Genomic DNA, 15,954 nt, shown 5'->3' with positions numbered 1-15,954 from the left:
GAATGGACTGGCCAAAAGGGGGTTAATCAGCTCCAGTTGCCCTGCAAAATGCAGGCCTGTTCCCTTGGTGCCATAAAGAGAACTGGAAGGGAGGGGAAACAATTGCCTGTTAACTAGGAGACAATTCGCAGATGGATGTTATCTGGCAGGAACCAAAGTCCAAAGTACTCTTCCTCGCCTGATATTGTACTATAATTCAGAGAAACTGGTTTCTTGGGATCTGATTGGTGGGATTGCATCGAAAGATTGAGAAAGGTAGATGATGGGTATAAAAATAGCTCAGACAAGGGAGCATCTTAGCTTACTCTCTCTCAGGAAAATATTACACTTGTTTGTTGCTCTGCTGCACTCTGTGTATGTTCTGGAATTATGCTTCAACCTGACTGTACTATAAGTGTTAATATAGTGTAGCTAGTTTTCTTGTTTTTTGTGGGGATTATTCCAGAATTGTTTAGACTCTTAAACTTTTGGGTGTGGATTTGCTTCACATTTCTCTGATTTTTCTTGAAGTTTTGAATTTGGTTTTGAATCTTTATTTTTGTTTGCAACATCTTTACTAAAACAATAATTGCTTTTCCAACAGTTTGGTTATTCTGAGAAGAAGGGGATTAGTGGTACTATTGAAGTCTCCCTTGCCTTTGGTTCCTGATCATTTGTGGATATGCATTTTGGTATTCCAAGGTTGCCTTTTGGCTTAAGTGAGCACCCTTGTGATTTTTGGTAGCCCCCAGGAGCATGGAAGGGTCAGGATGGGTCACAATGTTGGGAGGGGACCAGACTGGAAGATTTTCCCCAGACAGCAGCACACTTGGTCCTCCTGGAAATCACCCACACCAGGAAAGCCCGGGCAGGGTGGCGGAGTGATCTGTGTGGACACTTCTATTCTGACCAGAATCTTGACTAGAGATAATTTGTATGTCTGAATCCTCAGGAGTGTAGCTTCAGGAACTGGAGGACCAATGTGCTATCAGCTTCCAAATGTGAACTTATTACCGTATTTTTCGCACCATAAGATGCACTTTTCCCCCCACAAAACAGAGGGGTGGAGGTGTGTCTTATGGAGCGAAGAAAACAGATTATATTTTCCTGTTTTCTTCTCCTAAAAATTGGTGCGTCTTATGGAAAGGTGTGTCTTATGGAGCGAAAAATACAGTATTTTTCTCTAGTCTGACCCTTACAGAACAGAGCTCTCTGTGCCCCACAACTTGGCCTTCACCCACCTGAGCCCAATCATTCAGTTTGGTTTATCCGATGAATCAAGGATTTCCCACCACCACCACCACACACAAGATTTTTCTTTTTGTTTTAAGCACCCCTTTTTTATTCTCCATGCCTATCTCCTCTTCCCAGCCTTTCCATGCACTAATCACACAAATTGGTTTCATGACCTCCCACTATGTCTTCCTTTTCTATTTATTACTACTTTTTTTAGCTTTAGTATTCATAGACATCTTTGTTCAAGAGACTGACTGTTTTAAGTGATGATGTAGAGCTTTTCTTCATTAAAATATGCTGCTCATTAAGGACAAAAATGTTTGGCTTCTTTTTTCTTTCCTAGGCAACTTTAAAAAAGAAATCTTGATTATGGTGTGGCTGAATGTGGGCCTGGAGGGATGCCCTTATTCTATGCTGTTGACAGGAAACAGAAGTTGGAAACACAACCAGTATAGAGTGAACTGGACAAAACCAAAATAGATTTTCATGTATATTACATTCTAGTCTGGGTTAAAAGCTTAAAACTGTGAGTGTTCCATGTTCCAGGTAAGTTCTGCACAGTACATTGATTTTACAAATTGAAAAGCATTTATTGACTTACAAATCATCTTAAAACTTTTGACTAACAATACATCTGCTCTTCCCGTGATTTGCCTGATGTAATGCTATAGCCTAAACATCTGGTGTGGTCTAGTAATGGCAGGATGTGGTTGGGCAGGGTCCAGAGAGAGCTTCTTTCTTTCCACATCCCTTAATGCTGTGTTCACAAACCTGGTTTCCTCCTGATTTCTTATATTACAGCTCTCATCCCATTCAGCCAGCCCATACAGCATTGGTTGTGATGGCTACAGTTGATGGAAATTGGAGTCCAACATACACAATGGACACACTTTTGGGAAGGGCTACCAAAAGGTTTCTTCTCATTGTATGAGAAGAACATACCACCTTCTACTATTTCCTTGGACTCTGTGCAATGGTGGACAATTATCTTTCTGAAGTGCCTGGGAAGTTCAGGGATGGCTTGCAAGAAAAAGGTGGGGAAGAAAGAGAATCGGAAAGGAAGATGAAAGCAGATCCAGGTGCCAAGTGTGAGGAAGGAGAAGATTCAAATGGCAGCCAGTTTTCCCATAGCTCTGCCTCTCTCACTGCTAGTGTAGCTGGCTGGAATGGCTTCTGATAGAAAGGGTTCAAATCCCTCCATATCAGTTCAGGTGATCACACTGAGTCAATGCAAATGCTTTTGATTCCAAAAAAGTAGAAGCCCCAGCAGAGGAGGAAAAGACTGCAGCTTAGAGGAGCAAAACATTTTATATAAATTAAAAAGAATATGAATCTGACCATTCAGACCCTGGAGCATTTCCCATATTTATCATATTCTTAGTTGAAGATAGCTTCATATTTTAACATTTTCTGGTGGTCTGGTGGCTAAATGCAAGATTAGATTAGGAAAGTGACACTATAAAGAAAGCTTCCTGAAAAATCTCACGAAGGAAATGTACATTTGCTATACCTGTTTGTATGTTTTGAAAAAATAAATAAATAATAAAATGCATCTTGTTTTGGAAAATTGAACATCTGCTCAGGACAGAAGCATGGAAAACCTCTCCCTCTGAAATCCACGGCCAACATGCCATTGAGATTCTCCTGAACAGAACATGCTGCATCAGCATCCAACGGACTGCCCTGGGATGCCCGGTTGGCCCCCTCCTTTTTGTCCTTCTGTGGCCAGGCAGGCCTTTTAAACAGTAAGTTATCTCTGGTTTCCAACTTATAGTTTTTTAGAAAAATGTTCTTAAATGGTTTTTATACTTGATTTTAAAAAAAAACTTGGTGCCTGTTTAATCGTTTTTAAATGCGATGTTGATATAGTGTTTTTAAATGGGTTGTTTTATCTGTTGTGAGCTGCCTATGGGGAGAAAGATGGCATGTAAATCATTTAAATAAATAAAGACTGAAGTCAGAAATCATACACAAATGAAGGAATCACAAGCATATTTGGATTGCTCATCAGCTGTGCATGGATCCAAAAATGAGCATTATCTAGTCAAAAGGATGCACCTTGCAACTATTGTAAGCCTGTCAGTTTCCCCCATGCTTAATTTTGATTAATTCTGATTTTCAAGAAAGTAACTCACAATCTTCAACCATCTCCTTCCATGTTGGCCAAAATTAAACATATAATTAACTGCCCCACTGAAATCTCTAGGACATGGAGCATTATTCATATATATTTTTCTCAAAAACAAATAAAAACAAAAAAGTTTCCCAAAACCTAACAGGTGTTACTTCATATTAAGCACACTTAGCTTTGTAGCCTTCAAGTCCTTTAATCTTGGCTGGATTGCGCTCAGTATTATTGGATAATCCTGAAAGAGGCAAACAGGAAGGTATGCCTCTTGTGGGGGAACAGATGCTACCCACGGGATAGTAAAAATTATTCTTCCAACAAATGTTGGCTTTTCCACACATTTGGACATAAATGACTTTATTGTATTGCTAATCCTATCCGGTCAGGGTTGAACATTCCTTGGGGATTTGGCATTACAAATATAAGGGACATAAGGAGCTGCCGATTTGCAGTTGCTATAGGTTGACAGAACACTGTAAAATTTGGGAAATGAAGAATGACAGAGGCTATTGTCGTGCTTTTAAAAAAATATTTTTTATACTCAGCGGGGCAACACTAAGAGACTTGTCTTCTCCCTCCAAAGCCAGAGATGGAAAAATATGCACATTTCAAATTCCAGTCCTGAGACGGAAGTTATTTAGGCATTTCTTGCTTCCCTCCATTCATTTCCTTTCATTTGTGTAAAATGGCTTGCACTGAAATCAGAGATAACAAGGTTAGCCTCAAATAAAATCTAAGCTCTCTCTTGGGCCCACTGGATTTTTTTAATGGGTGATACACAAGCAGGAGACATCAGCTGTGCTCATCCCTCAATCTCTGAATGGCTGTTTCCTCCACCCCACCTCATTCCAAATTGAACTGGATACCACTAGACTCTCTTGTCATACAAACATCCACAATGAGGAGGGTCTGCAAGTTTTTAAATGTGAGTATCCTTAACTTAAACCTTCGCAGGTTAAAGTACATGCAAGGAGAGTGAGCTCATCATCTTATCTGCATTCTTTACAGGCAATCAAAAGGAATAGAAAGAGACAGGACTGTGGAATGCTGCGTGGAAATAAAAAAAAGCCTGCAGAAAAATAAGTTGCTGCTCCTATAAGGCCCTTATTAAAATCTGACACCATTGAAAAGGAGATTGATACCTGAGCCAAGGCTGGCCTTACTATTAAGCAAAATGAGGGAACTGCCTCAGGCATCAATTGCTTTGCCCTGACTTTCGTTGCAGAGTTTTGAATTTCCAGTAAAAATTCCTTATGCTGTACTTCAGAACAGGAATCTCCAAAATACGGCCCACGGGCCACATCTGGCCCACCTTGCCTTTTTATCTGGCCTGTGTGTGCATGCATGTGTGCGTGCGTGCATGTGGGCGGGTGTGCAGGAGGGAGTTCAGGCAGGCACACTCCTTCAGCCTTTAAAAATATGGAAAATACAGTGGTGCCTCGCTTAACAGGTGCTCCGTTTAGTGACGAAATCGCTTAGCGATGACTTTTTCGGAGCATTTTTGCGCTTCGTTTAGCGATGGTCCCTATGGGCAATTTTCGCTTAGCGATGGTTGGGACCATGCTTCGCATAGCGATTAAATTTTGGGTCCCCTGTTTCACTTAACGATGATTTAAACAGCCTCATGTTTGCTGTTTTTTAAATGTATTTCTGTTATTTATAAAGTTAAAGTTTACTGTTTAAAATATTTGAAATCATAAAGTGCACTTAATAAACCCTTTGTTAACCAAATTTGACTTTGTTTTGACTCTTTTTTAATTTGTCGTTGTATTTTTTCCCCCATTGAGATGCATTGAATAGGTTTCAATGCATTTCAACTGGGGAACCGCGTTTCGCTTAGCGATGTTTCCTATGGTGATTTTCGCTTAAGGAAGGCAATTCGTTCCTATTGGAACAGATTATCTGGTTTTCAATGCATTTCAATGGGAAACCACATTTCGCTTAGCGATGAAATCGCTTAGCAGCAATTTTTTTCAGAACAAATTAACATCGCTAAGCAAGGCACCACTGTATATTATGTGGCCCTCGCGGTGAAAAGTTTGGAGACTCCTGCTATAGAAGTACAGAGACTCACAGAGGAGAATAGTTTCAAGTTCCCTAGAGTCCACCCCTTTTTTATTAACTGGCACTTAAGGTCTTAATAACTCACTCTGAAGCTTTTGTAGGAGAAAGAATAAAAAAAAATTATGTACTTATGATCAACAGCAAATTTACAACAACTGCATTCAAGAGATAAAAGAGTGAGAAAGGAATGCTCAATGGAGAGGCAGGTCTCTCTTTTGAATTCAGAAGAGGGAAGCAATGATTGGTTAGTGCTGGGTAGATTGACAGTCATCCCAACCCAGAAACATCCCTCCCCAGCCACACAAACTGCAGGTATCATGCTAGATTGTAAAACTCCCAACAATTTTGCCTTTTAAGCCAGGGATTTTGAGATTTAGGTTCCTACCTATCTTCCTTCATTCCTAATCTCCACTAATCAGATGGGCGGGGTATAAATCAAATAAATAAATAAATAAATAAATAAATAAATAAATAAATAAATAAATAAATAAATAAATAAATAAATAATGATTTGGGCCTGGTTCAGGCCCACAAGTGTTGCATGTGTGCTTTGACCTGGCCTCAATTTCCCTCAATGCCCATTTGAATTCCTCCCCTTTCCTTCTCCCTCTTCTGGATATCTTCCTCTTCTTCACTTCCCTTAAATCAGTGGTTTCCAAACATTTCCATAGGGCGTATATAAACCCATATATAATACAGACTGGTTTAGAAATATAACATTTTAAAGTTTAGAATACTCTGTCAATTAATTTTTGCCTAATAATTGTTACCTAAAATGGCCTGGCACCCCCATATGTGGGGTTAGATGTGATCTCATCACTAGTACTGAAGTAAAATTGAAGTAACAAACCAGATAGCATCTACATGTGGCACAACGTAGGAGATTCCAAATTGTCCTTTATCTCAGGAAGCAAGATATCTTTGGCTGGAGCCCAAGCACAGCCCAAGCATCATTTCTCTGAGGCCAGGACCACCACCCACCTCCCAATTTTGGCCTGTTTAAATTCATGTTTCTTGTTGCCTAACCTGTATTTACAGCCTGTCAGACATTGTACCATGGCCCTGGGACTTAATGCCAGTTCTTTAATATGTTCAGAGACCAGAGGTCTAATTCCTTCATGAAAACATATTCTGAGGATTATAAATCATGGCAAAAGCACTGGTTCTCACTGGCCATGGGGTCTCGTTGTCGAATATTATACTGCTTGCTCTCCTGCTGTCATTGGGATGACTTAACCTCTTGGTTCCTCTTGTGCCTCTTGGTTCCTTCAGGAAATGCCAACAAAAACTAATGAACTCTGGGACTTGTAGTTGCGAACAAATAAAAGGTTGCATAGTCAAAGAAGTAACTTCATCAAGCCCCATTCTCATTTTGTCCAAGGCTGCTCTTGAGCTTATCAAGACAAGGTCCAGAAGGAAAATAACTACTTCTCCCCACAAGCCAATCCCCTTGGACATTCTCTTCAGAGTAGCACTCAATGACTAGACTCCTAGCTCTTTTCTTGACTGGAAAAATTATTGTTCTGAATGACTACGTAGTAAGTGGTGCCTTTCCAAGGCTCCCCTCCAGATTTGGCTCACCAAGATAAGGCCCAACACTATTTTTCACAATCATGCTGGACTCTGGTACATGTGCAGTAGAGATGGGAACAAATAAAAAAAATTGTGATAATTTGCACACAAACATCATAGGATTAATGTGAAATGGCAACCTAAAGGGTTTTGAGATGAGATTAATTCAGCATCAGGGGACTAAATATATTAGTCAAGAAAAGTAACCTTTTGAAGAATAAAACATTTCGTAATGCAGTTCTAACCATTCCCACCACCTACACCATGTTTTTTTTTAATTATGCCTTATTGGATCCTATTAAATACAGTCCATAAAGCCTTCTGATAAATCAGGAAAGCTGAGCATTTATATATCAAAGTAGCATTTAGCCATATGTGTGTGCAACTCTACAGTGAAAAAAAAGGAGTATTATCAGAAAATTAATATTTTTCATTAGGAGAACTCTAAATAGTAGTCAGCTCTTTCTCCCTTATCAGCACTATATATTTTCCCTCGGCGAGATGAAGCACTTTTAGAAATGAAGATTTATAGTTGTTTCAGGATGCATTTCTCTTTGAAGATTTTTTTTTAAGTCTGTTTCTCTGAAATGTCACACCTTCTTATTTTCTAAATAAGTTCCAGCAACTACATTTGGACAAGCAACACAGCAGTGGCTTTCCTCCAATAAGCTCAAAGGAGCTCCTGCCCTTCCCCTCTTTCCCACCTTGATCTCAAAACAAGCCCTGTAAGGTAGGCCAGGCTGAGAGAGAGGGACTGGCCCCAGATCACCCAGTGCTTTTCTTGGTTCTTTAAGGATGAAGCTGGGTCTCACAAGTTTCAGTCCATCTATTGCACCACACTCTTTCTGCAGTTTATTGTACACCATCTTCTGAAGAGCCCCTGCCCAAGCAGATTTCCTATCTGTAGCTTAGTGTTTACTTATTATTTATCAGAAGTGGTTAGAAATTGCTTTTCTGCCCACCAGAACCCTGAAAGAAAGCTACAGTTTAATGCAAAAAGGTAACAGCACCTTCCTTTTAATATATGACCAAGCCTGGTTAGCTTTGGCAGTCTAAGGAGGTACTAATTCCATGCACTTTCTGATCACTTCCAGGATTGGACCAAACACTCTGAAGAGACTTGAGCACTTACTATTTGACAAAGCACAGTAACTTATGAAAGAAGGGGTATCGTCTCTACTGTGTTGCACCCTAGGAATTAGGCAGAGGATGATACTGCAACTACCAAGAAATATCTCAATTTCACTACAGTTTGCTTTATCTAACCAGTTCTTGGGAGACATTTTTGGAGTACAAAATTACTTAGCCAGTATGACCAAGAACTTGTAGGGCTGACAGAGAACATCTGATTCCTTCAGATGTAAGGGTCAGTATTAGAGATGGGGATATTTGTATTCACGTTGTTGTTGTTTAGTCATTAAGTTGTGTCCAACTCTTTGTGACCCCATGGACCAGAGCACGCCAGGTCTTCCTGTCTTCCACTGCCTCCCAGAGCTGGGTCAAATTCATGTTGGTAGCTTCAATGACACTGTCCATTCATCTCATCCTCTGTCGGCCCCTTCTCCTCTTGCCTTCACACTTTCCCAACATCAGGATCTTTTCCACGGAGTTTTCTCTTCTCATGAGTTGGCCAAACTATTGGAGCCTCAGCTTCAGTATCTGTCCTTCCTGTGAGCACTCGGGTTGATTTCTTTCAAAATGGATATGTTTGTTCTCCTTGCAGTCCAGGAGACTCTCAAGAGTCTCCTCCAGCACCACAATTCAAAAGCATCAATTCTTCGGCGGTCAGCTTTCTTTATGGTCCAGCTCTCATTTCCATAGCTTGGACTATGCGGACCTTTGTCAGCAAGGTGATGTCTCTGCTTTTTAAGATGCTGTCGAGGTTTGTCATCGCTTTCCTCCCAAGAAGCAGGCATCTTTTAATTTCATGGCTGCTGTCACCATCTGCAGTGATCACGGAGCCCAAGAAAGTAAAATATCTCATGAATATGAATATCCCCATCCCAGGTGCACCTAATATGAGTCCAGCCCTTGGAACTGGCCCATCCACTCATGTGTTGCCATGCTGCCAGTCTCCCACTCTTCTTGCCAATTGCAGAAGTACCTCTGCTGTCTCCCTGATTTTCTGGCCACTCAGCAGCCATGCGGGGAGACTTGTCCTCCCACCCCCTGCCTGGAGTGGCCGGCTGAGCCAGGAGATGGCAGTGCTACTTCCATGATTAGCAAGAAGAGCAGGAGGCTGGCAGCATGGCAGCCCATGTGTAGACGGGCTGGTTCCGAGGGCCAGACCCACATTAGGTGCTCCTGGGATGGGTATATTCATATTCGTTTCCAATACAAATATCCCCATTTCTAGTCAGCACCTAAGACCAGAAGGTGTGGCCTTGTGATGTCATAGAGGCAGGGCAGGCAAAAACTGAGGGAGAACATGGAACTGGTTCTAAGCCAGCTGATTGTAGAAATAGGTACAAAGGCATTCTGGATAAATGGGCCCGGTATCTAGGTAAAACACTGCTAGCAGATAATATGGCAACCGAGAGCCAGGAAAAGCCAAAAAAAAAAAAAAAAGGCTCCACCATCACCAGCAGCAGGAGAAGGAGGCAATCTTCCATACAGCACATATGACAAGAAGGGAAGTCGCTGACTTCCACAGTGTTATCCCAAACCAGATTGAAAACCTTTGCAATCCCATCTAAACAAACGGGTGCTCAGTTCTGACTAAACACACAGAACTGAGCATTATCATATTCAGTGCATTATCTCTCACTGGATGAGATAACTCATGTGACAAACCTAGGAAAAGGAGGGGGAAGAGAAGCGTAAGGGGGCAAGGACATCGTTTCATAGAAGTGATTTGGAATGTCTATCCCAAGCATTGCAGGACTGCAGCTCCCACAAATCCATGTCATCAGCTATGCTGGCTAGGTCTGATGGGAGTTGCATTCCGACAAGATCTGGAAGGGCACACATGCCCCAAAAGAAAGGGGGGGGGGGAAATGGTGCAAAACAAGTCTGTAAAAGGGAAATAAATTTCTCAAAACACCATCCTGAAACTGCCGATTCTTACTCACCTCAGGAATAGAAAGTTAAGACTATTAGGGCAGCACTAATTTGAATATACTATTTAAATTTGCCATTTGTAATTTTTTCCACTAGACATATTATTCACATTTTGTTTTCAACACATGACTAGAACTCATCATTATCCTTCAGCTGCAGAAATATACCCTGGCATGTAATTATTTTCTTTGCACCTGTTCCATCACATGTATCTTTGCTCATCAGTGGAGATTACATTATAAGACTCAGTTTAAAAGTATGGATCTTGTCAATTAGTAGCTGAAATGTTTTGTTTCTTCATTTTCTTGCATATGTCACATCTACCTCTGGCTTGCCCACCCTTATGGTTCAATGACTTGTCACGTTGAAAGTTGTTGGGTTTCTTAAAATTTTGTTTTTAAAGAGACGTTGATATGTGCTAAACAAAAAGAAAACTAAACATGTTGTATAGGTAATTGTGTACTTTATAAGTTTTCTATTCTTGGAATAAGTAATAAAGAGGTGATCTTTATTAGTCAGAAAAAGACAGATACTATGAAAAATAGACCAGTATGTATTATAACAACCAAAATTCTTCTTCTGTATGCTCACAATTCAATTTTTTTCCTTAAACACATGCATAATGTGATGTATATGACGAGACAAGGAATTTCACATTTAGTAACAGAGCTCACCCAATTGTTAAAAGACACCTATGCTGGCACAACTCTTCATACACCCTAAACCTTGCAAATTAGCTTGTTTTAATTGCTCATTTGCAAGTAAAATTGCACAAAGATGAAGCTCCATGGAATTCCATCAGTTGAGGAACTATATCCTCTCAGCTGCTGAATGTGATGTTACTTTCTTATGTACAGATGTATGTAAGAAACCTGGGGATATCTACATCTTAAGACTAAGGAGGGAAAACTGAATCCCCCTCTGTGCTCAGTGAATTTCAGCTCCTGTCATACTCAATAAAAGATTGTGCCAGCTGAGGCTGATTAGTGAGTTGCAGATCATACATGTCACTTGATGAATGATTTGGTTACACACAATGTCTTGCTCACAAATATGCAGCTACTCATACAAAGCCCTTTTCCTTAGGCAACTTGGCAAGCCCACACTTTTAAGTGTATAACCTCCCTAGGAATAAGTATCTGCTTGGCTTCCACCACTTATTCAAAGTGCAGGTTATCCATGACTTCAGTGAAGGGTTTTACTGGCAACTCCCCAGAAGGTCCAAGATTTCACAGATTGGCTGTGTACTATTCCACAGTGTTTGGATTTAGATCATCATCATTAACAACATTATCATTTTTAGAACTGCAGAGGTGGAAGGGACCCTACAGGGGTCACCAAATCCAGCCCCTGTCAAGGAGGCACAGTAGGAAATTGAACTTTCAACGTCCGGCTCTGCAGCCAGATACCTAAACCACTGAGCTATCTGACATCGATTTCTCCAGAAGGATCATATGGTCTTTGAACTAGATGTTCCAAGAAGCACTCTACTTTGGCCCATTATCTGGGGGACGCTCCTCAGCTAAGACAGCTTTGGACAATTAACTCAAGAAATCTAGTCTAGAGATGGGACAGTTGCAGAGTGCAAATATTGCCACCTTTTGGACACCCCCCCCCAGAAATGGCTGGTCCACTTACCACTCACAGCGCAGTGTGTGTGGCTGTTGTCATTCATTCCACGCCAATCTTGGGAGTGCTTCCTCACCTCCCTGTGCTGCTGACCACTCTGGTGAGGAGGTGGGATGTTGAGTCTCTCTGCTCATCTGCTGAGTGGTTAGCAGAGCAGGGAGGTGTGGAAGGTCTGGCAGGGCTACTTCCGCTGTTGGTGTGGCACGAACGACAATGGCTGTGCGCACCTTGCCACAAGCAGTAAGTGGACCAGCCAGTTCTGGGGGGTGGGTCTAAAGGGCCTGGACACCTGTTGCGGTAATATTTGTATTTGTCTCCCCCAGGAGTTGAATACGAATATCTCATCTCTAATCGATTCCCATCCCTACACATCAGATTCTCTCTCTCTTTTTTTTTTCAATCTCTCTGCATCTGTTCTCATAGACTGCAATGGCTATAGAGGAAGAAATGAAAGTTCCAAAATAAATAAACTCAAGGGCAAAAAAACAGTCACCTCTCCAAGGTCAAAGGTGCATTTCTGATATCTCCACTGCATTCAGTCAACTGTTTCTGGAACACAGGCTTGCATTGCAAGTTCTGTATACATACTATATAGGCTCCATACTCTCATAATAAAGATTAAATAATGTGAATAATATTGTGAACTGTCCTAATCAGATCAAATTCTGTGAGTCATTAACCAGAGAATACTGGGTTTTTTTCCTTCTTTGGCCATTTTTTTTTAAAAAATAGAACATTCAGTCCAAAAGCATGCTTTTCCTTAAGTGACTATGACACCATTTTAGAAAGCAGTGAGCAAGGAATCATACGACAATAATAATATATCTCCCAGTTAAATCCAAGGCTTTACTTCAAGACAGAGTTAAGCATGCTTAAGCCTGTTGAAACCCAGTGTCTTTGGAGTGCTTAATTGTGCATTGGATTGTGGCACAATTAGATTGAATAAATTCTATCCATGATTGTGATGCAAGCCATCTGCTGATTCAGAAGGACTGGAAAACAAACTTGAAGCACAAGATCCTCTGCAGAGGTATACTGTACTTTGCAAACATATTTTCATTACTCATAACTAGGCTATGTGAATACCATCTAATCCTATTTGTATCCAAATATCTTCAGTACACATTGGGACTGACCTGCCCTGAGCTAATTTGGAGGTGACCTCAACAGATAGTTGCATGTATTTATATGTTTCCAGATTGGGAGGAAATTCCCTGAAACTGTGGAAAGTAAAGGGCTCCGATTGGGATGTAGATGTGCTATGCTTTTCCCTTCCTTCTGCTGCAGAAAGGCATAGAGCCATTCTCTAAGAACGCTTGTGTATGCCGAGTGGAAGATCTCCCCATGGTGTCCTGATCAGTAGCTTGGCTTAGCCAACCCTACCCACCCGCTGCCTAGCCTGAATCACAGTTCTGCATGTTTGGTCACCACCACCCACTCTGAAACATATGCAAGGACTTCCCCAGCAAAAACAGAAATGGTTCTGCAAATATAGGGAAGCATCAGGCATTTTAAAAACTTTTAAAAATAGAAGACAGCAGTGGAGGGTAGAAAGATAGTTCCTAGCACTACTTCAAAGTACATAATCGTAGCATGCCCAATGGATTTAGTCATCCATCCAACATTCAAACCACACTGAGTCCTGAGGATAGTGAAGATTCAGTGTAGCTACCTAAGAGAGGAAACAAGAAAACTCCAGATCGTATCCAGACCAAAAAGTAATGTAACCCCTTCCCTTGCCATGCTTAGATGTAAAACAGCTGCTCAGTGGAGTGGATGGGGAATAAAGAGAGTGTGGGAGGTCAACCCAAGCACTTTCCCAGGGCACAGGAGTTTCCAGGAGAGGTTTGGGGGCTTTCAGCTGCCACTTTCTTTCTGCTGTGGTACTTCTTTCTTTTGGTGCAGCAACTGGTGACAAGCATTTTTGTGCAAATATTAGCACTGTTAACCCCGGAACTGCCAGAGAAAACTTCAGTGGTTTTTAGGAGTGCTATAACTGACCTCAGCATGGGCTGCATGCTTTTTGAACTATCCTATGTCTATTCTGGGGTACTACAAATAGCTCTGCTTTGCCTTATTGGGCGCTGCAGCTGGGCCACAGCCCTCTTCATAACCCAGTCTCCTCTGATTACTGTGGAGCTGAAAGGATGCTGCCTTATAGCACACCAGACATTTCTGACCCATCTAGCTCAGCAGTATTTACATCCATTGGCAGTAGCTCCTGGGGGTCTCAGGATATCCTCTACTTGAATATGCCAAGGACTGAACTGGGATATTTTCCCCTACACAGAAACCCCGGGCATCACACTTTCCAGTATTCAGCAGAGCATGAAGCTGAATAAAATACCTGTTAAGAAAAGTATCTTATTCAGGGCCTTTCTAGCCAGAACCCGGCCACTATGTTCTCATTCAGAGGATCAATTCCTAGCAGAATCTCCATCTCCTCAGAGACTGAGAAGTCTAAGATACCACCGTGAGATGATCACTCTATCACGGTCCAGCCTACTACACCCAGAGGGTGGGGCTCTATCTGCTACAGGTCTTATTAGCCTATACAAGTCATCAATTGACTTAAGCTCTCTGTTAATGACCATCTTATCATTAGCCTAATAAGGCAGTGTTTCAGCCAAAGGGCTAATTGGGATTGATCCATGGTCTTGTTTTCTTAAGCTTTTTTGTGAGGATATCTGCTTTGACTTTGGGTGGCATCATGCAGGAAAACAGATTGCAATGTGGGCTGTTTCTACAATGATACAGTGCAATCTATTTCCCGGAGATCGCACAATGCACAGGTAAATGCACTCCAGTACAACCCCAGTGCCCAAACTGGACCTTTTTAGTCCAGTTGTAGGGCATCAATTTTGGGGGGGGGGCAGTCTGAAGCAATACCCTGGCAGGTAGAGGGGTCACTTAGATTGCTCCTGCTAAAGTAACCCTTTCCTGTTTAATCATGCACACGCCTTTGCAGCCATCTGATCACACCCTTTGTCTGCCCTCCTTTGACTTTGCCAGTCTTGCCTGGATTTTACCCAATTGATCCAACCTTGCTTCTGTAATTTGACTTTTGCTACCTTCACCACATTCCACCTGTCTTGATGTGATACCATCAGATGTTACCATCTCCCAAATTCCCTTCCTAGTAGAATACAATACCAGCATTTTAAAAAAAAATGTGCTGTTTTGCAGAACTATGGCCCACTTCAGTGCAGTTAATCCTTTGTAAGCTGCCCAGAGACCTCTGGGTAGTGTGGGCGGCATATAAATTGAATAAATAAATAAATAAATAAATAAATAAATAAATAAATAAATAAATAAATAAATAAATAAATAAATAAATAAATAATTAGAGAAATTATAGGAAAACATGTGTAACATTGTGGATATTGGGATTAAATCCCCTTTCAGCCATAAAGCTTTGGTGACTGTCTTTCAGCATGTTTGACAAGCAGAAGCTTGAAGATCTTGTTTTGAGCCAAACTCATTAGATGGATATTGGCATTGTAAGTACGATGAACATGCGAGTAAATTAATCAATTGGTTCCTTTTGGTCATTTATGTTGGCACAACAGCCTTCTTTCTTTCCAAACTAATCAAAGCTGCTGATGGAACTTTGGATGTTGCACAGAGTAACTGTTACATACAGCACTGATGGTACCTGTCTGTCATGGGTTTGGAGGGAAAGTTCCATCCTATGGGGAGTGGAAGGCGGGACATCATGGGGGAGGAGCTGTACTGTATATATATGTGGAGCTTGTGTGGAGAAGTTTAGAAGCTGGAGTGGGAGTCTGTGTGTCAGACTGAGTACAACTGTGTGTCAGTTAGTACATACCTGATAGGTTCAGGTTTCTATCTGGGTAGCCAGAACTGATAGGTTCAGGGTCTGTGCTTTACTTTGAAGTGTTCTGTGTGAACCAATTTGTTATATGTATATGGTTGGGTCTATGCCACGTTACAGTATCTTATTTACTTGATCTTTTTATTTACCCTGTTTGTTATTTAAATAAACCTTGTTCTTTTGTTTGTTAAAAATCCATTCCTGGTCTGTGTGACTTCTTATAGGGAATGGTTGGTGGCAGCATAATTATAGTGTGGCATACTCCAGTAGGTCTGGGGTTGTCACAGTAACATATTATTTTGACTGCAACTTCCAGAATCCACAGCGAATGTGGCCACTGGGAATTCTGGGTGATGTAATCTAAAGAATAACAAAGCTTCTTGTGACTCCTGAAAGACAAAGTAGTTCTGCCTGGCATAACCTTTTGTGAATTGCAGGCACATTCTTTAGA

This window comes from Pogona vitticeps, chromosome 5 (genome assembly GCF_051106095.1).
Source record: "Pogona vitticeps strain Pit_001003342236 chromosome 5, PviZW2.1, whole genome shotgun sequence".
NCBI classification, from domain to species: domain Eukaryota; kingdom Metazoa; phylum Chordata; class Lepidosauria; order Squamata; family Agamidae; genus Pogona; species Pogona vitticeps.
The sequence above is the reverse complement of the archived record's forward strand: the minus strand, read 5'-3'. Positions refer to the sequence as shown.